The 26,057-nt window shown below is 34.8% G+C and overlaps 1 protein-coding gene across 3 annotated transcripts in view; it reads right to left on the minus strand.

The window, feature by feature from the left end:
• The window catches only part of LOC116167507 (fatty-acid amide hydrolase 2-B-like), a 68,949-nt gene extending 43,477 nt beyond the window's left edge, over nt 1-25,472 (minus strand). The window contains exon 1 of one of the 3 annotated variants that reach the window (XM_031482906.1): nt 25,389-25,472. The gene's annotated coding sequence lies outside the window, so the exon portion shown is untranslated. The remainder of the gene's footprint in view (nt 1-25,388) is intronic. The other 2 variants (XM_031482904.1, XM_031482905.1) reach the window with 2 other exon arrangements.
• Nucleotides 25,473-26,057: the final 585 nt, after the last annotated feature.

A 26,057-nucleotide genomic window follows, 5' to 3' on the forward strand; every position in this document is an offset into this window, starting at 1 on the left:
ATTTATTTATTTATTTATTATCCTTCTCTTGTTCTGGGCCCTCAACAGGCTTGCGCCCAATTACAGAGTGACACGCATAATGCTTTTTAGAGGTGCTCCTGCAGAAGGTCTTAAGTTGTTCTATACTACTCCCGTATTTACCTTACGAATTAGGAAAACTGCAGGAAAACCTAATTCGGAGTAGCCGGCAGAATGCTCGAAACTGATCTATGGACATTCCCATCTCTGCCACAGATGAAAAATTCACCTAAACCCAGGTTCGAACACCCGACCTCCGGATTTATAGTCCAACGTTCTACCAATAAACCATAAAGATCTGGATATAAAAGATTTGAATATTGTTGCTTGCTCACTATAGACCATCTCGTGGATCAGGTCGAAAATCATTTAAAACGCTCACCGCGACCACGACTTTAACAATGAAATGAAAATGAGGTAGACAGGCATACCGTGCTGCTTTTCAATTCCATTTTCCTTCGATTTTGGGTGTCTAGAGAAGCGACTAATGTGGAAAACTGTTTACTTCTCAACTTTCATTAACGATATTTCTTTACCTCAGATTTTCCTTTATCTCAATTTGACAAAAATTGAGCACAAAGGTGACAACAGTAAAAAAAAATGATACAAAACCCACTCGTGGGTGTTGTCGCGTAACACAACTGTAAATGATGAGTAACGGGCAAATATAGACCATAGCAACTATCAATTTGCGAAAACCCGAAGTCTCTAGGTGGCCCAGGGGCGAGATCTCGATGGAACAGACAGACAGACGACGGATAATTGAGCACATAAGCGTTACGTCAACTTCGTTGTGTTACGCTAAAAAACAAAAATCGTTAACCACATAGCAGATTTCCGACCAAGTTGGCAACATGAAATATCAACAATGGAAGAAATTGGTAGCTTTCAGTTCAAGGTATTAGCGTAAGAGTACTAAATAATAAACCTATGCAATCGCCGTGAACGCAAGCTTGAAAAATTATAAATAATTACCAAAATATTGAGAAGATCTTTGTTTTGATTTCTTAAAAAGTTATTTAAATAGCTTTTCATGGGAACAATGGCGGATAAAACCTTAATAGTCAATGCAGCACAACGCACTGGAGTATCGAAAAAAAGACGTGCTACTTTCTGGTTGGCATATATTCTGGCCATTCTGAGCAGCAGAACGTGCCAAATTCAAAAAAACACCCTCCATGTTGGTTGGTTTGAGTGACATTAATAGTGTAAGTAAAAAGTATACATTGAGCGTGGTCTAAATTAATTTGCTTTTGATATAATTAAATGTGTCAGTGTGCGTAAATCAGTCATTTTGGTACCTGTAAAGTCAACTCGGACACGCCATAAATTATTACATATAATTAAACTTTGCGTCGTTAAGCAAACAGTACACGGAATGCCAATTATTAAGTTTTACCGTCGCAAGTAGACTGGACATTAATTTTAATTTACCGTAAACATATTAATGATTATAGACACACACACGTTTAATTAACCATTGTTATACATAACATGGCACTTAAATTACTTTACTAACATTGTGTAATATGTACTTACTGATGCACATATGCAATAAAACGCAATTTGATTTTGGTTTCGTAACGTAGGTACTAGATAAAATAAATGAAGTTGTGGCACATTTCTGAATTAATTTGTTAAATAGATTTGTAACGCATTAAGCAGTTATTGGATTATAAGTGAAGTACACCACGTATTTAGTCACTGCTTCTATTGAAACAAGGTTAACTTTAGCTTTGCAGCTTTACTTTTAGGCTTTTACCAAAACACTGGCTAGTCTCATACCCCATGCTTACATGTTCTTCACTGGTCACTAACACACTCACAGAAAAACAATTCTTATTCACTCTGATTCCAGGGAGCTTGCACAGATCATCCCCTTCCTCGTCTTCTCATGCATTCATTTGTTCACACCGCCATTCACACACACTAAAAATGAATGATTAGTGAATGACAATGTGGGAAAAGCTCAGGTGTTCGAGCAGGTGATTGAGTCTGGAAAGATAGAGTGACATAACCTCTAAAATTGCCCTCCAGCGGGGTCCCAATCAATCAACCCATCTCACATGTAGACAAAGTGCCTATCGGAATGTAGTCTAGTCCGAGAAATATGATGAGTCAAAATCGGTATATGTATTACCATAGGTCAAAATTCCTAGAGCAGACGGCAAGAAAAATAAGTCTAACCATGATCCTCAGGTTCTATTTATAAGCTTTTTTATCTTACACGTCCCAAATACCAGTGGATTTAGGTAACCAGCTTTACGACGGATGGTGTAGGGTCCTAAGAATGGTGGTGCTAATTTAGCAAAATAATCCCGCGTCGAATCTTAAATAGTTTTGGTTTTTTTCGCCAATGTCATAAGTCACATGACGTCGTCGCAAGTCATAAACACGTTTGTTACGGTCATGGGAATCTTTGAGACGGTCTACTATTTTGGTGCAGAGTTTCTGTTGGTCCAGTAGTCGAGTTTCAACGTCTAACGGAGTATCAAGTGGTCCTCCAATGACGTCCATGTCGTAACTATCCCCTCGAACCCTAAATTATCTACCAAAGTTGGCACTATACCGTGTAACGCTAATAGTTTGTCTCGCGGTTCGCAAAGCGCACGCGATATAGTCCGTCTTTAACATTTCTCATTAAGCATTTATAACGCCCTTCAATTATAGTATTGTGCACATCAATATACAAAAAACGCCCGTAATGTAAAGGTAAACCAGTTCCATCAGGCGAAGGTCGCTTAACACTACATTACATATATGTAAATGAAATTAATAGACTTGAGGCGGTTTCTACGCTTATTGTTCTATTAATTTCAGAGGTATTTCTAGGGTATTTCCACAATGGCAGAAATTGACTTCACGAGTAGATTAGAAGTGAAATGCCAGCAATTATCAATTAATAATTACAGTGCGGTTTTTCAGAGTAATGAGCGTCGTTACATACCCTAAAGGTATGCTACCATCAGCATGTATTTTTACAAAGGAAAAGCAAAACTAGTAAATTGATTTCCTTTTCCCCATTCTGTTAGGACGATTCGAAACTATATAGCATTAGGAAAACACTATCTAATAATTAACATAACATATTTGAAGTAACTTTGTGTCATACAGTAACCTTAGACCCTGGGGAGAAATTGTGACATAGAGTTTTTGAAACTTATCGTTTTTTTTTAAATAAAAGTCGTATGGTTCAATCAATTAAGGAACGTTGATACTTCATTGCATAAAGATTTGGTGCCTATTCGTGTGATTAACTTTGAGTTAAATCACGAAAACTGAATAATTGTCACAAATTAACCTCATTTTATCGGTAGGTTGATTAATAAAACATAAACGTAAATGTTGTAATTTGGAAGGGCTTCGTTAATAACAGATCTCGACGCGCCCGAATCCAATAGTCTGAAAAAATACATATCAAAAATGTGGACTTCAACATAAGGTCACAAATCCCCCACATGTTGAAATAAAAAATCTAATTTTGGTTAAGCTGAGGCACGATGAAGCGACGTCGTCTTGGTAAATAGACTATCAGAGAGCCCTGGATGACTTATGAAGTCCCTCTGAGCTTTCCCGAACACAATCCATAGGAACGTACAGTCACGCCCGTAGCGCCACGCTTGTAGCAAAAGAGCTGTCGTGGTTCTGGACATTCAGTTCTATGGTGCCCTAAGCACTGACAACTCCTACACGCGCTGATTGATTATTCTCGAAAACATGAATGGTAGGTCTGTCCGGTATCCATCGTATCGTAACCGACTTACTAAATCCCGATTCAAGTAAAAGTAAATGGGATTGCTTCATATACTGACCAAGATCTCGCTTAACCGCATCATATCCGCCATATTCAGTCAATAACGCGTCGATAGTCGTTGATAAACTTGGTCTAACTTCGATAAATAAAATGGAGTAAGATTTCGGTGGATTTCGATAGGTGGATTATAAAGTCTGGAGAAAAACCCCTGCATAATGGCAAAATATACATCTACCTTTTCCGAAGGCCCTAGGATTCTGTCTTTTATTTCGTTCAATCCAGGTTCATTAATACTAAAACTGTTTGAATTTTCAAAATTTTGACCCTCTTCGATCACCCACCACCGCCGCGCCATCTGCGAAATTACTGCCAGACGCTCGGATATGTTATTATAGCATATACATAACTATCTTATACAGGGTGTTTTATAATTGAATGTCAATATTTAGAGGAGCGATTTTTGGGTCCACTTCAAAAAGAAAACTTCATATGAGCCTATGTCCTAAACGTCTTAACCTTTGAGATACAGGGTGGCAAAGTTTTCAAAAATAAACCATGTATTATTAATATCTGTAATACCACTTTAGACAGTTTAATGAATTTTGGCATGTATGTACTATGTATCCAGGCATTTAATGTACCCACCACATTTTTTTAATTTCCACCAGTGGCGTTCCTACGGAGTTTTTTCAATCCCATCCACGGTTTTCGCTTAAAAAAGTAAAAACCGTTTCAATACATGATCATGACAATATCATGCAGCGAAAAAGATTTTCTTTTTAAAATCAAGCAATCAAATTTACTTAATTAAAAAGAATTATTACTTGTTATTGTAGTAGGCTGCGCCTGTCACAATTATTAATTCTGTTGACGAGCTTTTTAAGCGAAAACCGTGCATCGGATTGAAAAAAAGAAAGGGATCAAATTTGCTTAGAAATTATTGGGGATTTCAAGAATAATTTTTACTTTCAGAGAAATCAGTGGCGTACCATCAATGTCTGCCAAAATGGGCATGTGAAATTCCGTACGAACGCCACTGGTGGAAATAAAAAAAATGTGATACGTTAAAAAACGCCTCTGGATACGTAGTACATACATGCCAAATTTCATTAATTTCTAAAGTGGTATTACAGATATTAATAATAAATGATTTCCCTTTTTATTTAACCTTAATTTTATAATGAACCGCTCTTACCGGTACACCAAGAGTTCCTATAAGGGAGGTAGGTAGTATTGCTAACTTTCTTGTTATCGCACCTACTCAACTTTTTAAATAGAGCGCCCTGTACATCTGTATATATTTTCACAGATTAGACTAGATAATATACTGTTAAAAGTTATGCTAAAGGAAAGACCCCTTACAGTGTATGTTCCCCAGAAGACTGTAACGAGGATGGTCATTTGTTTCGAGACTTTATACACACTTGAAGTTTTGATCCCACCGGTGGATGCGTCTCGACTTTGTGAGCACCATCTTGTAAAGTAAACCAATAGGTACTAAAAATACCATAAATGCGTGGTTGCTTTATAAATTCGTATAAACAGTGACTTCGCTGTCACATCCATATTTTGGATACATTTTTTTCACATTTCGTATATTGTTTACCTTTCGAGTATGTCTTCCCTGTGGTAACCTACCCCTACGATTAGGGGCATCGCACCTTTATATCTGAAACAAAAAATACGATACGTTCTGTATACACCAACCTACATGTAGTAACCATTTTATTCTTTCTTGTATTAACAATTAGTTTTTTTAGGGGAAGAATTTCAGGAGGCGAATTTTCTTAGAATTAAATCTTCCGCGCGGTAACGCGGAACGCGAGTTTTCTTGGAGCACGTTCTGCACGCGCATCTTCCGTGTGCGAAATTTTGAGGGTCGAATCTTAAGAGCGCGAATCTGCAGCGAACAAACTTTCCGAGAGCGAATATTCCGGAGGTTAACCTTCCGGGAGCGAATCTTCCGCGGGCAAATATTCCGGGGGTGAATCATCCTGAGGGTAAGTTACCTTAGGGACGCATATTCCGGAAGCGAATTTACCGGGAGGTGCTCTTCGGGGCCAATCAGTATGAATATGAAATTAAACCTGAGCCTGAGGTGCCAACGCACGCGCTCTACACCCATTTCTGGAGTAGGTACTACTTGTCGGGACCAAAATATAGTATAGTAAAAGCGCATTTAAACTTTAAGATATCCTGGCCATTAATGAGAAAATGTAATGGGGCAGAAAAAGTCCGATAGAAAGATGTTGCTTTGAATGAAAAGGGGAAAAATTTCAAAAATTCGTACCTCTGGAGCGCATGACACAGCCTAGTTTAAACATATAAGGCAGGATGACACAAGCATAAGCTTTCAAAGTGTTGTCAACTGCACTCGCCAGGGATTTAATAAAATAAGTAGTAGATTTGGTCAAAGTAATATCTTTCGTTACGTGTAGGTATCTATTTAAAACAGAAGTAGTAGTGAACGACCGCTTTGACAACGGCATGTTCTCCCCCTAAACCGGAACTTTTGTTCATTTCTGAACTGGAACTGGAAGTCACACTTTTAACCAAATTGCTGATACATTTGTATCTGGACGAATCACTTTAGCTACATATTTTAGTAGGTATATTAAGATTTACGCCTTCGTCTTAGGGGAATCGGTACCAATCCATATATTTCCCAGTTAAAAAAGCCTCAAATCTAAATTTTCAAATTAATACCGTAAAATCGTTTCATTGTTAAGTATCCACAAGGTCTCAATTATAATTTCAATCGTTCAACGCTGCTTTTAAACGACCGTTTTATTTTCGTTTTATTCTTACAGTCTGTGTGGTGCGACAGACCTGCTTGCATTCCTTTATAATTTTTATTCGGGATTCAATTTTACATTACAAACCGGCAGCTATCTTCTTTTAGTTGTATGCCTGCATACGAATCGATTTTTGTTTAATTTCAGTCCAACTTCTGTTTATGAAGATACTTTTATATTAAAAAAATTATATTTTATATGAGGATATATTATCATCAAGCTCTTAGCTAATTTGTTTTTAAGGTATATTTATTGCTTTCGCCGCAAAATTAAATTTAAAAAAAGTAGAAGTTATTGCATTGTTTTGTTACATACGTCACAAAGAATCTCTCTAGGAATATTAAAAAATAAAACCTACTTCGTTGCATAACTTTCTATCAGTAACTACCGTATAAGAGAACGGTGTTTATAACACGTCGCTTTTCCTATTTTAAATTTAATTGAATAAGACGCTGGTTAGAGACTCATAAGTAAAACATTCGTTTCTTTTAGTGCAGGCATATTATGTGTCTATACCTTTTGTTTCGTATAGTCAAAGATCATACTTCAAGTATAGTAAAAACCTGAGTAAAAAGTAAAAGTAATATTGCAATTTAATTTTGATCACTAGTTGAGGTTTTGCTATCTACATATTATACCGGTTGGAAATTTGCAACAATTATTTCACCAAAAAGTTGAGTGGTATTTTTTGCAATAAACGCAGAGTACAAAAGGTTTACCTACTTTGTGAGCTATGGGAGCTACGGGGTCTGTGTAAGTTTTTTCTCGGCAATCATAACACAAGAGAGGATAGAATCAACGAATTTATCTGGATTTTTGTATGTTCCCTTTCTGATTTTGTATTTTTCAAAATTCCGATCCCCAGTTAGCGCCACCTCTAAACGGAGGTGCAAAAATTCTAATCTCTGCGAAACAGATAACTTTAATTCATTTCTATGGATAAAACGCGTTTGGCAACGAAATTGGAAAATTTTGGCCATCCTTAGCCCAAGAAAACTTCAAATTTGTGTCCTCTAGAAAAAGATTCACACTTGAATGGGCCCTAACTGAGCACTTAATTACCACACTAATTACAATTCGTTCTAACACTCTCAGGAATGTCATTCTGCTCAGTATCGGCAAGGGAGCTTTTCCTAAAAGTAAACATACAATGCAACTATCTTTACGTTCCGTTAAAAAATAATCGTTGGCGTTAGTAACGACATTCCGATCCGAGGTCTTGAATAATGACGTGCTGGGTTTTGTCAATATTTATGATGTTTGTTCTGTTTTCAAAAGTGGAAACTTAGGCAGAGGTATTTGTGCTTTTGTTGAGGGCGGAAGTAATTTTTACGTTTCGAATAGTGAGTGCAGCTTCGACAATTACAAAGGTGACGTAGTCTTTATCTCGACATTTATTGCATCCCTCTAGTAAGTAAGTAAGTAAGTAAGTAAGTAAGTAAACGCCATTCCAGTATAGTATGAATTCTACGTAAATATGTTGTTTTCCAATTTACAGTACTCCTTTGTTCCAAGCGCTGGTTTTGCGCGCCAACCCACAATATGAATTACTGACCGATTTTCTGTTTTTATTTATATTTAGATACAGCATGTTCCTTTAGGGATGATATTCATTACAAGTTTGTAGAACTACATTTTAATTTGTAATTGAATTTATTGCACCACATTTCCTTTTTTTGCATGAATATGTTACTGTTTATTTACAGGGTGCTTCATCTGGGGGCGAATGGCGCACGTTAGGTGGTTGATTGTTACATATTGCACTTGGCATCTAGCATTAATCACTTTATATTAATGTTTTGCCACGACATGTTTCTTTGTTTTGCTGTAATGTGATACTTAACGTTATGCTCCTACTATTTATTTGAACCGGGTGACATGATTATGAATATTTCGCAGGGTGACTTGTTTCGAATATGTACTGTGCTATATTTGATATTGATATTTGATACCGATATTTAATCTCGATTTGACGTAGCAAAGGCTGGCTAAAGCTCAGAACTGACATACGCAGAGATATGTTTTATGTAATGTTTTTTTGTGTCTTAGAAAAGAGCCATTTTGTTTTTACTGTTATGGTAACTTCCATTAGGAGTATAACTAGTAGTAAACAGTATCTTTTGTTTCTCATAGTACGGAACTATCAAATAATAGCTTAAACATTGGAGAGATTTTCGAACCCGTCGACTAGTATGCTCTCTTGCACTTTCTTTGGTTTAACATTGTATATACAAGGAGGTGTAAGAGGTATGAAGGCTGTATAAGTTTTCTTTCTGAAAAATACTGTATATTTTACCATACATTCTGATTAGTGATTAGTGATTAGTTCTATTTATTTCTGTTTAAACTGTCAAAGTAAATATGAATACCCTCCAGATCTAATGAAGAAACAAATTTGTAGAAAATTTAACGTAAAAACTGAAGCATTCACATTTAAACTTTGGTGTTAGTAGTAATGTGTAAATTTACGAACTTGGTTTCAATTTCAAAATTGGTATTCGGTTCAAAAATTTAAATTTCAATAATCAATCTGTCAATACAAGGGTTCATTTATTGTTAGTATTTTTTCTTTTATACAAAACAATTATGTAGCGAATATTCCAGAAATTTCGATAGACATCAAGGCGCTATAAGAGATTAGTCATTGGAGATAAGAAACGAGAGTGGATATGACACATTCCTTCTGGGAAAGAAGACGTGTTTTTTTCGAGAGTGTTCGGAAGTGTTCGTGAAACGCCGGCGTTTGCTTATTTTTATTATTATTTTAGCTTTGTCTCGCTTTATGCGGTTGATCTACGGATGACGGGTAATTAGCAAGTCAAAAGTAGAGCATATCTATTGCTGTAGAAATGTTCGAGTTATGGATGCCGTTTTATTATTATTATTAAATTAATGTGTTTTTAAGGAAAATTCAGTCAAGTGGAAAATGAAATGGTCATGAATATGGTCATTTGGTGTTTCCCTTTGCTGGCGAGTGGAAAATAATTTTGGAATTTTCTTAGATTTTAGATAAGCAAAGGGAGATATCCACATTCCACAGTACGCAAAACCACCAAAAAGGTAAAATTTTGGGCCAGCCGATGGTAAAGAGTAATTAATTTTATTTTGTACAGTTTCAAACGCTTTCTTAAACAAAGGATAGTTTTCACCCTTTACTGCAAAAACTTGAAGACCTTTACAGCGACTAATAAGGTAAGTAGTTAAAAAAAGCTTGAGCTTCACTTTAAGGTAATTAAAGGATTCAATAGGAACTTAATCGTAAATTAAAGTATACAGGGGCTAACGAACTAGACAAAAATTTAAAGTGAACCCTGAATTTTTTATGGAAATTTGATTGAATCTTGAGAAGAATTTTGGGGAAGCTGAAGAAAACTTCAGAAAAACTTAAGAGGAACTTGAGCACGGTTTACGATGAAATTGATACCAACTCAGGGGACTGTGAAGGGAATTCGAAGACAACTTGAGAAACATTTAAGTAGAACTTGAATGGAATTAGTTGAAGGAAATATGAGAGGGAACTCGTATCAGGGAAATCTGTTATGAATGAAGTTGGCACCGCCCATTGTTCATATTAATATTATTTGTATGCACATCGTTTTTGTATCGTTTGTTTACGTTTGTTTAATTATTTTCATCGTTTGTTTACATTTCTGTATGTCTTTTTTAAAAATTCAAAATGGGCGAGCTAACTTCACGGTGGCTTGCCCAAAATTATAATTTTATTTGTTTATCGATGCAGGTCGTTTGTTTATCGTTTGTTTACGTTTGTTTAACTATTTTCATCGTTTGTTTACGTTTCAGTATGTCTTTTTTAAAAATTCAAAATGGACGAGCTAACTTCACGGTGGCTCGCCCAAAATCATAATTTTGTTTGTTTATCGATGCAGGTCGTTTGTTTATCATTTGTTTACGTTTGTTTAACTATTCTCATCGTTTGTTTGCATTTCCGTGTCTTTTTTAAAAATTGCATTGGGCGAACTGACTTCACTGTGGCTGGCCCAATATCATAATGTTGCTAAGTTTGCAGGACATTTGTTTATCGCCTGTGGGCGCGTAAACTTTACTGCCATCATATTATTTTTCATCGCGATATGCATCTTTTCAAAAATGTTAAATGGACAATTAACTTTACTGTGGCGCGGCTAAAATTCGCTTATGAACCCTACAATTGTAGCAGTAGAATACATGCGGTGATTAGGTAAACGTAAAAAGCTCTAATAAATTAGTCACTGTTCTTCAAACAATTCTCTAATTTTCATATTAAAATGTACGATGGTACTTTGAATTTTTAAAAAAGACATACGGAAATGTAAACAAACGATGAAAATAATTAAACAAACGTAAACAAACGATAAACAAACGATGTCCATACAAATAATATTAATATGAACAATGGGCGGTGCCAACTTCACGGACGTAACTGTAGAGGAATTTTAGGTGAAACACTTTAAAGGAACTTCAAAACTTGAGATGACCTTGAGAGAATTTGGTGAGAATTGCATGGTTGTTTAACAGAAATTTGAATCTGAGGAGAATTTGAGACGAAACTGTACGGGAACCTACGAAGAACTTTCTAAGACTTGGCTTGACGAGAAGAACTTGGGGTTATAGGAGCTTGTCTGTGAGCCTTCCTTCTGTCAATCAGACTTGAAACATGGGTCCAGCACCCCATAATGTATATGACCTCTGAGACAGAAACATTCTCAATTGTTACAGAAGACTACTTCACCTTTGATACTATAAAAGGCTCAGTGGGTTTAGAACGAGCAATTTCGTTACGAACTGTGGCCGGTGGGTGGGAAAAATTGAAATTCTCTTGTTTGCCGAAGAAATCCATAAACCGAGATAGCCGCTAGTTTCATTCTAAGTCTTATCATTGAGACAAGAATAAAACGTTTTTCGTTTAGAGATGTCTTAAACAACCCCCTGTTTATTAGGGAAAGGCTTATTCAACTACATAATCATAACCTTGAAATGGACCAAATGACCATAAATAGGGATAACTATACATAACACATCATTTATTTGGTTTGATCATCAAATATCAATTCGTTAACTGTACGTGTTATAGAAGAATAATAGCACTGAAAACTGCACGCAATGTGTAGTCTTCGGAAAGTTTAGGGGAAGCATTGCGACTAGTGACACTGAAATATAATGCGGAAATTCACTCAATACGGCGTGATCACCTCTAATCAATAAAGCAATGCAATCTAATTTACCAACATTTTGAGTTAATTAGTTTAGAAGAAGTTTAGGGTAGGTGTACGTTGCCCGCAACTTAGAATATCATTTTCTATTTCAATTTGTGTAGTTTAGAAATATAAAGTTTGAAGTTGGTGTAACCAAAGTTATTTCAGTAATGCACTCCTTCCATTAACTTTAACCCCAGTATCGTAACTCTTTAGGGTAGCTACTTCCCCGCCACAAAGTACGGTAAGACAAAAGCAAGTTAGGAACTTATTGAATAGAAGTTGTATTGTTGTACACACTGCGCAGCTGCTATAACCGTTAGCTTGATAACACCCCTACCATAAGTTGGGCCTTAAAAGTATGGTTCTAATTAATATTGCTTTTCTGTTTTCCTTGCCGAATTGCCTTTCAACTAAACCGACTAGTGGCCCCTAATTAAATAAGTAGCTAGTTTAATAAACCGATTTGTTCTGCTGCATTCTTTCCTAATTTGCAATCGTGATACCGTACGTTTTCCAAGCAAGTGGAATTAAATTTGAAATGGTGCTTCCAAGCGGGCACAAAAATTTCGCGTTAAATATTAAGAAACCTCTAAACCGTTCGACGATAATGTGCTGAAATTATGTCTGAAAGCTTTTCAGTATCAAAACAGGATTAATTTCATCACTCTCGTGCCAAACTATACGCTTATTTAGGGACCGAGCGCAGCGTTGAATAACCAGAATGAGCGAAATCGCCAAGTGTCCACAGAGTTGATATTGATTAAATGTCAACCGACCCTTCATGCCCGATTTACCATGTAGTCCCAGTACAGAACTAAACACACATCTAACTAGCTTCAAATAAATATTTGCTTTTAACGACATATGCATGAAACCCCGCAAAAACTTGGATATTAATGAAATGGCGAGTCAATATCCCTTTACGTTTTATTTCAATACGGATAATTTTACTTTTCATTCTACCAACTGATTTTATTATCATTCTAAGTTTATTCACAATTAAAGCGACAATGAGTAATGACACATAAGCACTACGGAGTTGTTATTTTGGTAGTTGAGAAAAATTCCTAACTAAATACAACTTAGGTCGTGAAGTCCCAAAAGGGTTTAAATATTTCAATGCTTTAGAATGACACAATGTAACCAAAACCTTTTGCTTTCAAAGCTCCTCATAATATGTAGGTAGACAAACGTTAAATTGTATAGTATGTTACCTAAATTGTTGATTTGGGACCCAAAAATCCTTTTTTGAACACTAATTAAGTATAATATTATTGAGATACAGCGCTTAATTCCGCTATAATTATTTAAACAAAAGTTTATGAACAAGTATCCAGCGAAGTGTTCCTGATATGATAATAATATGAACTGTCTTTCTTTATGTCACTACCAAATCACAAATTATAGACAATTATTTACTCACACAGGTAAGGACAACGTGATGGTTCAATTTCAGCGAATGTTCTCTTTGGAAAATATTAAGTACCCACCGCACCACCCTATCAAAGTTATGTAACCGGTAGTTAGAGCATTTGGGCTGATGCAGTGGCACCTACGCAAAAGCCCCACCATTGTCTCATTTTGCAGTGGAGGCTTTTTGAAAATAATTTTTTACAATTTCCGTTGTTTTTTATTAAATTGGACATTGTAACAAGAAAACTGTATCATGAAAAGGCTACTCAAATGCCATCGGCTAGCCCTTATAATTCTTTTTCTAAACTTTACCTGCTTTAACTCCCCTTGCTTACACGAGAGTTTTGCTACAAATGCGTTTTTCATTTTCACTGTCTAGTAAAACTAATACCACCAAAAGGCCATATGAATGTATATTGAGAAAATGTTTAGTGTTGTTTAACAATGCATCTCCCTTTTTACATTAATGTTATTGCCGTAATTTAAAACAAATAATTCATTGTCAAACGTGGATTACGCAAACCCGCTGCTATTACAATCGACAAAATAAAAACTTGAACTGAACATGAGTAATATTTTTTTGATGGAATATTCTTGAAATCTTGATTCTTTTTAAACTTACAAATTTTTCTTCCGCATAATTCAACGGGAAAATTTGCCAAAAATTTAACGCAAATAAATTTTCTCGTTGCACTGAGCACTCTAAATTTGATCGAAATATTGGTTGCAACGACGAGCTTAATCGAACATAAATTATTTATATGCCAGGATCTTAACTCCCTTATCATGACTTGGGGTGACATTTTAATCAAATAAAATTTACTCGGAATTCTGAGTACCGGCTAGCGTAATAAAAAAAAGAAAGTAATATGTTAATAAGTGATCACTTTTACAGCTAAACTGACCTTCGTTTTATAATAACCTTGACCTAATTGTATTGAAACTTTAATCATCTTAGTCCTGATAAGGCGCTAATACATTGGTAAACTTAAATGGGAATAGGTTCATAAACTGGAGCTCTGATGTGACACTAATACCTAATCCAATTCATTCAAAAGCTAAAGAGCTTTCCCAGTTAAGTTTCATTAAAATAAGAAATTTAATTTGCTACTTAAAATTCATTACACATCACCCCTTAGGAACACAGTTCCGTATAAAAACGCATAAATGTCCGGCGTATGTTGCTGTATTCTTGTAGGAATATTGTGCGTTTATTATTTCCCATTGATATACGATTTATATGCGTATATTAAAATGGTGTTATAAACGTATAGTTTATAAAAAAAATATTAAAAAAACGGTTATTTATATACGTATTATCAATGTAGAAAATGAACTCTATGGTTTATATATGTGAATAAAAATCGTAATTTAAACGTAGGTATAAAATCGGTCTACACAAAAACGTATACCATACTACTAATACCGAATTTATCCTTAAAAAGGGCTTTTAAATCCGCAAATCACAAACACCTTAGATCTAACATTAAATCTTCACTTTACTCAACACTACCTAAATTAAAAATCTAAACACAACGAATTCAATGTTGATCAAATGAAAATACATTAAAATATTGAAAGCGTTTTAATAGCAAGGCTGGCATGATCAGCGAACTACTGAACCTAAGTGCTTAGGTTCCTTAATTCCTAAGAATTTACGTTGCTCGCTGTTGTTGATCGTTTGTTTGTTACACAACAAAAAGGGTTTTCTGTATGTTATCTCAACAGGACTGAATAATTTTCCTCTTCAGCACATTTCTTGATTCCTCCCTGCTATACAGCTGGGTGTGGGTAATCATTTTAGAGCTATAGCCGTGCATGAATTTACCTCTATTGTGAGTCAAAAGCTTTGAGAGGTAGCTATTGACGGCGTAATTAAACACGATATACACTGTGGCCAACATAAGGATGTCTATCATGGGGATCTCCGAAACCATTGAACATAGGACAATGGTCAAATTAGACAAAATATGCACAATTGAAAAGTTATGCTTTACATAAAACCACAAAATACCTATTACTTTTACAGATGTGCCAGAAAAACCGAAATTTGGCGATTTTGTTTTTATTTTTTTCTCACGTCATTTGTGATTTGAAAAATACAAACATAAAAAACACTTTCTCATTGCCACCGTTAAGAGATTTTTGTAATACAATGTTACTAATTGTGCGAAAATACCTAAGTATTTAATTTTCCATTTTTCAGGAAATTTGTCCGATAGGTAAATTGTTTTCTGTGTACCGTACAGCGTTGTATTATTCGTATTAAAAAAGCCACTCAATACAGTGTGTACTTTTTGTACGGGCTATATAAAAAAACAAAGTCGATGATGATTTCTCCAAAACGAATCGTTGTATTGAGAATGGAATGTCTCACCTTTTTTTCTTCAAATAAACAAGCGGTTCAGATATTTCGTTTAGGAGCTGCTCTTCGAAATGCCTCAAAATTTGCTTTCCCGTGTAATCTTATTCTCATCAATCATAACAAGCAGAAGTTCCAACTAACGCAATTACTAGGTTTGTCAATACCTAGGTGTTTTCAATATGAAAATAGCGAATCCACAATTAGGCAAAACTTTAAACTAATAGGCCAGTATAGGATTAAAATCCAAATCGGATACAAAAGGTTTGGTTGTTTTAATGGCTTCGTTTGTTGCCCAATATGACTATCCTAGGTTTCTCCCCCCCCCCTCCCCCTCGACGAAGTTGTGCTTAAGTAGTGTGTGTGTGGGGGAGGGGAAACTAGAAATGTAGCTACAAAATAGTTATTTACATAAAAGTCAGGAAAATGATACATTACTGGCGAGGAAATATTGAAGTGCGGGGTCGAGTACTTTAATTTCCGAGTCAGGTAATGACATTTTACTTACGAGTTTTGTATTACATTTTACCCAAAATCGTCTTCAATGCTCGCCCTGGTTAATAAAACCCTTGGCAAAGTCAAGTTTGTCCGCAAAAATAGAGTAATGATGATGAGGATGTATGTACCAGAGAACCCCGAAACCATATTCCACCGGAGAAAAGAGATCCGATGAACAGCTTAAAGAATTTGTTCATGATGAGATGGAACGATCGGTTTTGTTTGTTTGATTGATTGTGTTTGGCGGTTATCCGGAAGACCTTCCCACCAAGAGCACAAACTCTGCTGAGCCGCCTCCGTCGCGCCGTCGCAAAAGACACTACTCCTGAGGTCACCTTTACCGAGTTAATGGTGGTGACTGGTGACCATGACTCTCGAGACACTTGGGAGACCCTTGAGATCATTCGGGCAACGATCGTGATTAAAACACACACTTTAGTCCCTTGGTATATACACTATTTTGCATGTGGGGCTTAAATACAATATTTCCATTTGCTTATTGATAGTTAGATGGTACATATTTAGTTTATAAGGAATTATCACTCTGAATGAAAGTTCGCAATACAAACAAGAAAATTGTCGCTACCCTTGTAAAGAGAATTTTTTTGTGTATCTTGAAAATAATGAGAATATTTGTAGTAGGATTAGTAGACTAGCTTATTTTAGCTTAAATTATAAGTGTATAACGAACGTTAAAATTACTCACAGCCTAATGAACGAATTTTATTTTTATATGACTTTATTTAATTCGTACGTAAACGTTAATATTATTGAAGTAGTTAGATATTATAAAGTAAAATCCGAGAGGTTAGGTGTGTAATCAAATTGTAAAATCCAGCTATTTTATTTGCAATTCCATCGCTAGGCCTATACCTCACTCGTTCACAAGATTGGTAGATCGTGTTAACTAAAAATGGTGAATCCTTGAATTTTTGAGTTTATTTGCTTGAGTGGATTTCATTTCAACTAAAAATGTCAAGTCTCAGTGTAGGGGTAAAACGACTCCCTCTATTCATTTGTGCAAATTATTCAAACATAATTAAAATGAGACGAGAAACTCATTTTTACTTAGAATGGCGGAATAATTGCGCAACCTTTTACCTTTTGTACCAATTTGGAGTTTCGCCCCGTCTGGGCACATACAACGTTCAGTATTTTTTTATCACTTTTGATTTAGTCTCCTGGTAGACAATCATTTTTGGATGCAAAGTATTACTGCAGTAAATGGTTTGCAGTTTTGTAAAAGGTGAATAAATTTCAAAATGCAAGAATTGTGGGGATGTGTAGGGGAAAAAACTTTTAACCTTTTTAATACATTCAAGTCACTCGACAAGGGTACCATTGCGATAAAAGAATTTACTTAAGTTTATCCAATATCCTTATCGTGGCATTATATTATACAAGAACAAGTAAGTGAAGCTGCATGTTACTCTCTATCTATGGCCTATATGCAACCTGCCCGCGTGAATGTTTCAAGACACCAATCGCGATAAAAAAATATATAATACGATTTATAAGTGTCAAAATCCAGATACATACGATACGGATTCGATTTCCCTTTGTTGAGATGAAGACCCTCAAGGCTCCCTTTAGAGTGGTTGTTTAATATATCAGGGGCGAAAGTCCACAATGCATACGTCATCATGCAAAGCTTATTGAATTTCAATGTCGGTAATAGAACACAAATACCATCGTATCTTTCTCAGAAGTAATTTGAAAAAGATGTACGTCGTGAATTAGGATTTGTAGCATCCTCGCTATAGTCTCTCATTATTTGGTCATTATTTGACCATATGAATTAAATCAATAGATGTTTATTACACAAGACGATAAAGAGATGTTTCCACGAGATGGTTTATAAATCTCTCTATTTTTTTTGTATAATACAAAAAAAACGTTTTTGAGAAATTAACGCTAAGAGGTTCCAACTTTTTTTCGTATAGGTATCATCATTGCCATGACTAAACCTTTTTACTTCTTTTCTATTTTATTTGCGTTTGACGTTGGTAGTAAGTATTTATACAATCTAAAAAGCATTATGCGGGCCACTCTGTAATTGGGCACAAGACTGTTGAGGGCCCAGAACAAGAGAGGGGCAATAAAAAAACAATGGTAATACCTAATATTGAAGAAAATCTTTTTCCCGTGCTTCATGATTAGTCATCGATCATGAAGAGTCCAACACTTTCATTGTACAGTCATTGACAAAAGAAATGATCGCCGAATAGGTAAATTATGGAGCATACGCAACCAACATTTGAATATAGGTATTGTGCAACTTGGAAATGTGAACCAACAAATAAAGGCGTCTCCTCCTTGAAGAAGTCGACGGAGCCCGATGTGATTGGCATGTTAAGGTTGCGTATGCTGCAGAGTTTACGTATTAGGTGATTATTACTTTTGTCAATGATCGCACCTCAGATTGCTTTTGAAGGGTATAAGCATGATACAGTAAGACAAGGTATGCAAATGCAATGCGTCAAGTTCACGCAAATGACGTATTTATCCCCATGACGTCACCAGAACCACCGCCAAACTTGAAAATGTCATACGCTTCATAAAATGTACCATTATCACTTATGACTTTGTTTTGTAATTAAGTAATAATAATAATTATACACCAAGGTAGAGAAGTTGATTTTTTTAGCCGAGCGGTATTATTTCCCGAGACGCTTCGCGTCGAGGGAAATAAGAAGCGAGGCGATGAAAAGTCTTCTCTACCGTGATTTATATATTATTTTATTCACTACTAGCAGATGAACTGTTTTAACACATATTTAAATATCATTAGAAAACACGATTTTGGCGATTTTAAGTACCTATAATAGGTAGGTACTTTTACAAGAAGGCTGTGACTTTGACATTACATTATTTATAAGTCGCATTTTGCGTGTTTCGCTAATTTATGTTAAATAAATATGGATAGTGAATTTTCGTGCACTCCTCCAGACATACGAGAGGCAGCAAAAAGCGTGGCCGCTAACGACCTCTTGCCTGAAAAATCAAAACACTATTACAATAAAATTTATTTAAATTTTAAAGAGTGATATCAAACAAAATGTGTTTCACAAGTTAGTGGAAATGTTATGTTGGTGTATTTCGAAGAATATCGCGTACAATAATTGTGTGATTAATTATAATGTTCAAAAGTAAGTTCTTTAAGTTCTGTTTGTTCAGTTCAATAAAATCCATGTTTACTTCGTTAACATAACGTACAACGATAGAGTTATTTATTTATTGCCCCTAATTATAGGCAACCCAAATATCAAATTCATTATCTCCTACTAGGAGAGAAATAATCCACGAGGTAGAGAAAAATAAAATCTAGCATCGAATACCAGCCTACTAATTATACGTTGTAATGCTAGTAGTGAATAAAAAAATTAATTATATTGTATTTTGTAATGCGAGAAACTTGATGCGGTTGTCATATGTTGACCAAATTTTATCATATCTGTAAAGGGCATATACTTTTATTAAGAGGTAGGATTACACAAACTCCATTACTGTTTTGAGTGGTAGAGCCCAAATATCCCCGTGACGTCACGAACACATGCGCACAGGCATTCCCTGTCTTGCCTGTTATACATAATGTAAAAATCAGATGATTGAAATCCATGATTTTTTGCGCTTTGTAAAGACGAACACGAATAAATATGTACTTTTGAAGATGAAAATCACCAGAGTTCGGAAGGAGCCTTTCCCATTTAGTAGTCTAATAATCCAAGTCCAGCCGGTAAGCGACTGCACAACTATAAAAACCAACCCCAAACGCCCACCAAAACTGACTGAAACCCATCCTTATCACACGATAATAGCTCTTTGATTACAAGGAAGGAAAAAAGAGCTATTGAGAACTATCCAGGACTCACTTGCTTTCTCTTCTAATTTACATGTTTCAATTTTCACATTATAGTTTATTATTATGATAATAGTTTTCAGCCTCTACGACAACATCGGAGAATTTTAAATCTCTCATAATCGTGAATTTATACTTCAACTTCCTAAAGTTAAATAGGCGCCATATTGGATTTTTAGATTACTTGATAGATTTTTTAATTCTCTTTTCAACGAGCTATCATAGCATACGATTGAAAATAAGATACCAGTTATATCAACGGTTTTTATATTTTAATCAAGTATTTAAAAAAACAAAACAAAATCTATTCGAGGCAACAAATTACATCAGATGTTTAAAATACTGGCCATTATTAGTGAAACACACTTCAAGACAGCTTAGTTTAGGCAACGTTTGCCATTGATGCTATAGTACGTCTTTAGAACGGCTTCGCGCTGTTGTGTACGTTATTATTATTATTATAGTTGTAGCTACTTCTGTATACTTTATTTTTTAATGTATACAATTTGTGAATTGTGACCTGGGCAGCCAGCTTGTTCGTAGGTACCATAAACCAACCCTTTCTGCGAAACATACGTTGTCTAGACAATCCTTTAAGGAAGTTTATTGGAGAATTTGTAAATAATGGTGAGCAGTTAAAGTTCCATCGAAGATTACCGGTCCGATTACATGACTTCCCATTATGCCATCAAATACATTAATTTAAAATCTTACTTATTTACTTACTTATTTCAGCATGAAACTACAACATGTAGGTTATCTATGACGAGTAGTGTTCATTATGTCGATTTGAACACTCCGCAGTTACAAAAATAAGATTATTCTGTCCATAAACTCGGACTGGTAAAACATAGTTTCGATACTCTTACGGATAAACCACCTACAAAATGTGACCTGGGACAATGCATCAATGGTAATACATTGATGTAAAGTAAAACGAAGTGTCTTGTGTTTAACTGGATAATGGCATGAGATGGCATGGTATGGATAATAGGATAGTCAATAAGTGATAAAAGTCAAAATTTTTCCAATGCCTCGAATAGATTTTGTTTTGTTTTTTTTTAATTCATCACAGACTACTTGATTAAAATAAAAAACCGTTGATATCTTATTTTCAATCTTATGCTATAATAGCTCGTTGAAAAGAGAATTAAAAAATCTATGAAGTAATCTAAAAATCCAATATGGCACCTATTTAACTTTAGGAAGTTGGTAATTGTTCCACACAAGTAGCCATCTTGAATTTTTTTGACATCAATTCTAAATTAAGCGCATCAAAAACTTCTATATAAAACTTTATTTATATCTCTTATACTTTAGATGATATAAGATATTCAAGTAAATCACCAATTTTAATTTTTTTTTAATTTACGTCGAACCTATTCGACATTTTGTATTTCCACAAGGAAATTTATGCATCTAAAATTGCAAAACATTGTCCATTTAACCAATTCTCTATCTTTAATAATAAGAAAGTTACCCATGCAATCCCACGCGATCTGGGACACTGTACAGGGTGTAAATCGAAAACTGGAACATAGGCGTTTAACATGGGAAATTACTTTTTCTTTGCGCAAACGTTTCCTAATTATTTTACGCAAAACTACTTCAAATAAAAGATATAGAGATATAAATTCTGCATCTAAATCATGTGAAACGATTATTCTACCCCTTCTTGTACGCGAAAAAATTAATTGTAAAGATTCTGTTTTCACGAGTCCATGGCTACTTAGACTAAAAACTCGTGAAAACAGAATCTTTATAATTAATTTTTTCGCGTACAAGAAGAGGTAGCATAATGCTACCATTGAATAATAAATTATTATTCAATGCTCATACTACAAAAAAAAAATTAGTCAGACGTCTCTTATTTTTATCATAAACTGACTTTTCGATCGGATGTGCACAAACACAATATTAATTAAATATAATTCCGAAACTTACATTCGAAATATTCAATTCTTGTTTTGCTTATGACATTGCTCCTCCCTCAAACACCAAATTGTTAAATCTTTTACAATTTCAAAATGTTGGCCTTAATCAACTAATTCAGTCATACTTACTTTTTTTATTTTGGTTTTGTATAGGTAACGAATCCAAATGAAGACATTATTATATTGAATTGACTGACGCATTGTGTATATTATATGTTATTACGTTTACTATTAATAGTGTTAGTAAGTATTACTATTTCTAATAGCAATAATAATCCATTGTGACCGGTAATTTCCACACCAAATGTGCAATTACCCTTCACTGTATCGTTTGATCTGCATTTCACCAGAAAATGATAGGATGAAAGATGTAGTTAGGTAATCGGAGCATTATATAAAAATCAGAACCCACGATATAAACCACAACGCAATAATTAAACGCCATGTTTAAACTGCCGTTTATAATGTAATATTTAAACGCTGTCATAATTACCAATTAGATGAATTTATACATGGTATGATTAGCGTCAATTGAACAATGGATATAAGTTAGGGAGAAATCAACATTCTAAAGACGCGTTTAGATCATTTATCTTTCAACATCACAGGTGTACTACTTTCAATACAATCACATTTGTTCAAAACGGTTATTATAATAAATAAAATGTGTCACGATATTAAAATTTTCTTCTATTTCTAGAAAGTACTAAGGGATCTAATTTGACCTGATGACAGTTACGGTCACTCTCGGTCATTGTTGCCAACATTACATTTGCAAATCGACATGGAATACTGCCTGTTATAATAAAATTCTAGTTATCTACGAATGTGTAGTAATAAATAATAGATAGATTACAAGCATCGCGATTTGAAAATGCTACATCGAATCCCTACATGTTTTACAAACAGGAATGATGAAATTATTAATTAGATGGATGTGAAATTGCCGGTTTTATATGATTTCAAAACACAAACAACAATATACAGTTCAAGAACCTGTTACGAATCAGGAGGTATTTGTAAATGCACGATCACAGCCTGGATTTGAATCTTTATGCCCATAACTAGTTTCCTCATACTAAACGATCATTATTCATTATGAAATATTAGTCACATTGGGAAGATCAGGCGGTTATTTCTTTATACGCTTCGAATACGACAAATAATGGAAATGTTAATTTTTTTTAATTCACACCATTTCTCATGATTTTGTTGTGATGCAAACACTACTTCGACCACCTACGCTATTGAATTTTTGATAAATTGAAAAGCAGGATTGGTTTACAACCAGGAGATTTATGAAACTATGCTATAAGTACAGTATTTTCGGCAAAAGCAACGTACACTTCGTTTCTATTTACGTTGGCGTGTCTTTCTAATAACAATTAATGGATTGTTTTAACATCCTACGTTTTAGAAATTGGGCAGCGGAAGTAAACAAAAGTATTAGGTTTTTATCTCTTGAACCTTAGGCTATACCGTAGCACGAAACTATGTCACCCAATTAATGACACCTACTTTGTGTCCTCTGAGTGTGATACGTAACCAATTTTTCTTTTTAAAATGAGTATACTTTAATCCAGTGCGTATAACCTACAAAAACAGCTGGTACATCACACGATCAACGAATAACACAACACAATGTTCTTTTGGGCATATCACAAAAAAGAGGAGATAAATTATGCAATCAAGATGAATTTTGGCAAAATTGTGGCGATTCTTCGTATTGTGTCTTAATTTCAATTATTTGTGTACTCTTAATGTTGATATTGCTGGGATAAAGAGTGGTCACCTCACAGATAGTATCGTCTTTGTTTAATTACCTTAGGCTAAATGGATTTGCGAAATAATTATTTTATTTTATTTGTGTATTTGTGTAAGATTTGCAGGTGCTACTTTTGATAAATTTCTTATGATATAGTGGCATTATTTTTGGCGAGATATTTGGACTCATTTTTGTATAACGTTACGCAGCTGTGACCAAAGTTAATGGATTCGATAAGAGAACAATTGACCATTTAATTTACGTTGATAAATGTTCAACTTTGTAAAAGTTCAGTTTTATGAAAAGACGGAGGTGGCGATGCAATATATATGGTCGACCAATATCACATTAAAACAGGCATTAAAACAAAAAAGGTGTCCAGAAATTTATTATCAGAACCAACGATTCAAGAACTTTTTTCTAAATTCAATCAGAAACCGTGGAAAATGGTGACCGCCATACAGCAGGAAGAAGTCAACAAGATAGTGAGGTGGGTTTCTTCGGTTTTTTTATGAACATTAAATTTGTGAATGGAAGGTTTAATTTAGTACTAGGTAATTTGGGGAAAGGTTTCATTTTACACTTAAAGTTTGGTAATTGTTTTTAGAATATTTGTTACGTGTGTCTATGAACCCAGAAAATTTCGAGTTTCTTGGTAATTTGGGTAAAGCCTGGGGTAAAGCAAGTGGTTATTTGTAAAATAAAAATCTCAAAAGCTATCTGTGAACATTTATTAAAATGTAGTTATTGTTTAACAAAATCTAGAAACTATTTTCATTATTATTTAAAAAGTATCGTTTAACACGTTTCGGATAAGAAATTGTACTCTTTTTTGTATCAAAATTATTTGATAAACAAGGACACCTGTTGTGATACGTGTTTAAAGAGTGGGTGCTTGATCTTAAACCTTTTTAGGGGATTGAGTACGAAATTTACGATTTGCCTCTGCGCAGTAATTTTATCGACTGTAAGTAGAGAACCAAAAGTTCCCGTGAATAAGAATAAGAGTGGAAAGATCTTACATTCCAGTTCCATTGGGATATTTAATGCATAAGTTTTTACTCCGCGAACACAGTAAAATTGTAAATTGGCAGCTCTTCTGAATAGGTGTACACTTTTTTACATGCATTTGAGAGTACGCAATCAATCGCAAACACGTGAAGGCGAAAATTGATTTTAGTATCTACGTGTTTCAATAATAGACCGAGGCAAAAAAATACAATGGCAGACCTACGTCAAAAATGTACACGCGCGTCGTCAATAACCCGGGATTTTATTTGTTGAATGTAGGAGAGGAAAATGCAGCACCAAACCAATGCGTCATCGACGTCGCCAGCTGTCCAGCGAGTAATGAGCATGTGGATATTCCTCTATCTTTTCGGCCAAATTAAACTGTTTATCGACATTTTGTTAGCAAACAAATCTCTCAATTTGAAGCCACGCGTTGAAGCACCTAATAACACAAAATCAAAATTAGATTTTGGTCAGATTTGTACATATTAATGCAAACGGCTTAGATCAAGAAGTTATACATACATGAACATCTGTACAGTTTCAATAATGAAGACACGTGCATTATAAAATGCGTCATCCCTGTTAACCCAATGTTAAGTATATACGAAATATTAGAAGGGAGACGGATATGTAACATATCATGCATCGATTTTAAATTTTTGGGCGGTCAGAAATAGGTCTCCAATTATTGAGTAAATTGAAACTTGAGTTTTACTACACGAATAGGAATAAATTCTACCTATTGCAACATAGACATTACATGTAGGTACACTGTACGTACCTGTAGTCTGGTGCCACATGCTAGAAATTCATTGTATTCTTTTACACTGATAATGTTGGTACATATTAAACTTGTCAACAAAGCTGTTAAAGCTAATGTTTAAAATTCCTTTACACGTGGATCTTATATTACATAAATGATAAATATATTTGTTGTTGCCAGCATTGTTATTATTACTACCTTTTCAATATCACGTTAGCAAGGCCACTGTTGAATTGGTGTGACGCTTTTATTCGTGCACATAAAAAAATAAATGCTGTACTCACTGACTCTGTACAGCAATCGAAAAGCTGTACCTCTACCTCAATTTCAACTGATAAACGACAAAAATCGGCCGACCGCCGGAATAATCGTATGAAAATTTAGATGCAACTAATTGTTGCGTACGCTAAGTCAAATGACACGAAACCGCATCGTTAAATCGGTGCACCCCATCGCGTTTGTTACCTTCAGTAGTGACCGGCGAAAAGCGAGTAGGTACTTGTTTACACTGGATTTCTGTATCTCAGAACCTCACACCTGGGCCGTCGCTGATGTCATTCAATAAAATTTTACTTTGATAATGTACCCTTATCAAGTATTTGTTAACTAATTTTCGTAAAGACGCAATACATTCTTGATCCACATCGCACATGTTGCTTAACTGCTACGTCTTAAATTACAAAAGAA

The sequence above is a fragment of the Photinus pyralis genome, unplaced genomic scaffold (genome assembly GCF_008802855.1).
Source record: "Photinus pyralis isolate 1611_PpyrPB1 unplaced genomic scaffold, Ppyr1.3 Ppyr1.4_LG3b, whole genome shotgun sequence".
In the NCBI taxonomy this organism is placed as follows: Eukaryota; Metazoa; Arthropoda; class Insecta; order Coleoptera; family Lampyridae; genus Photinus; species Photinus pyralis.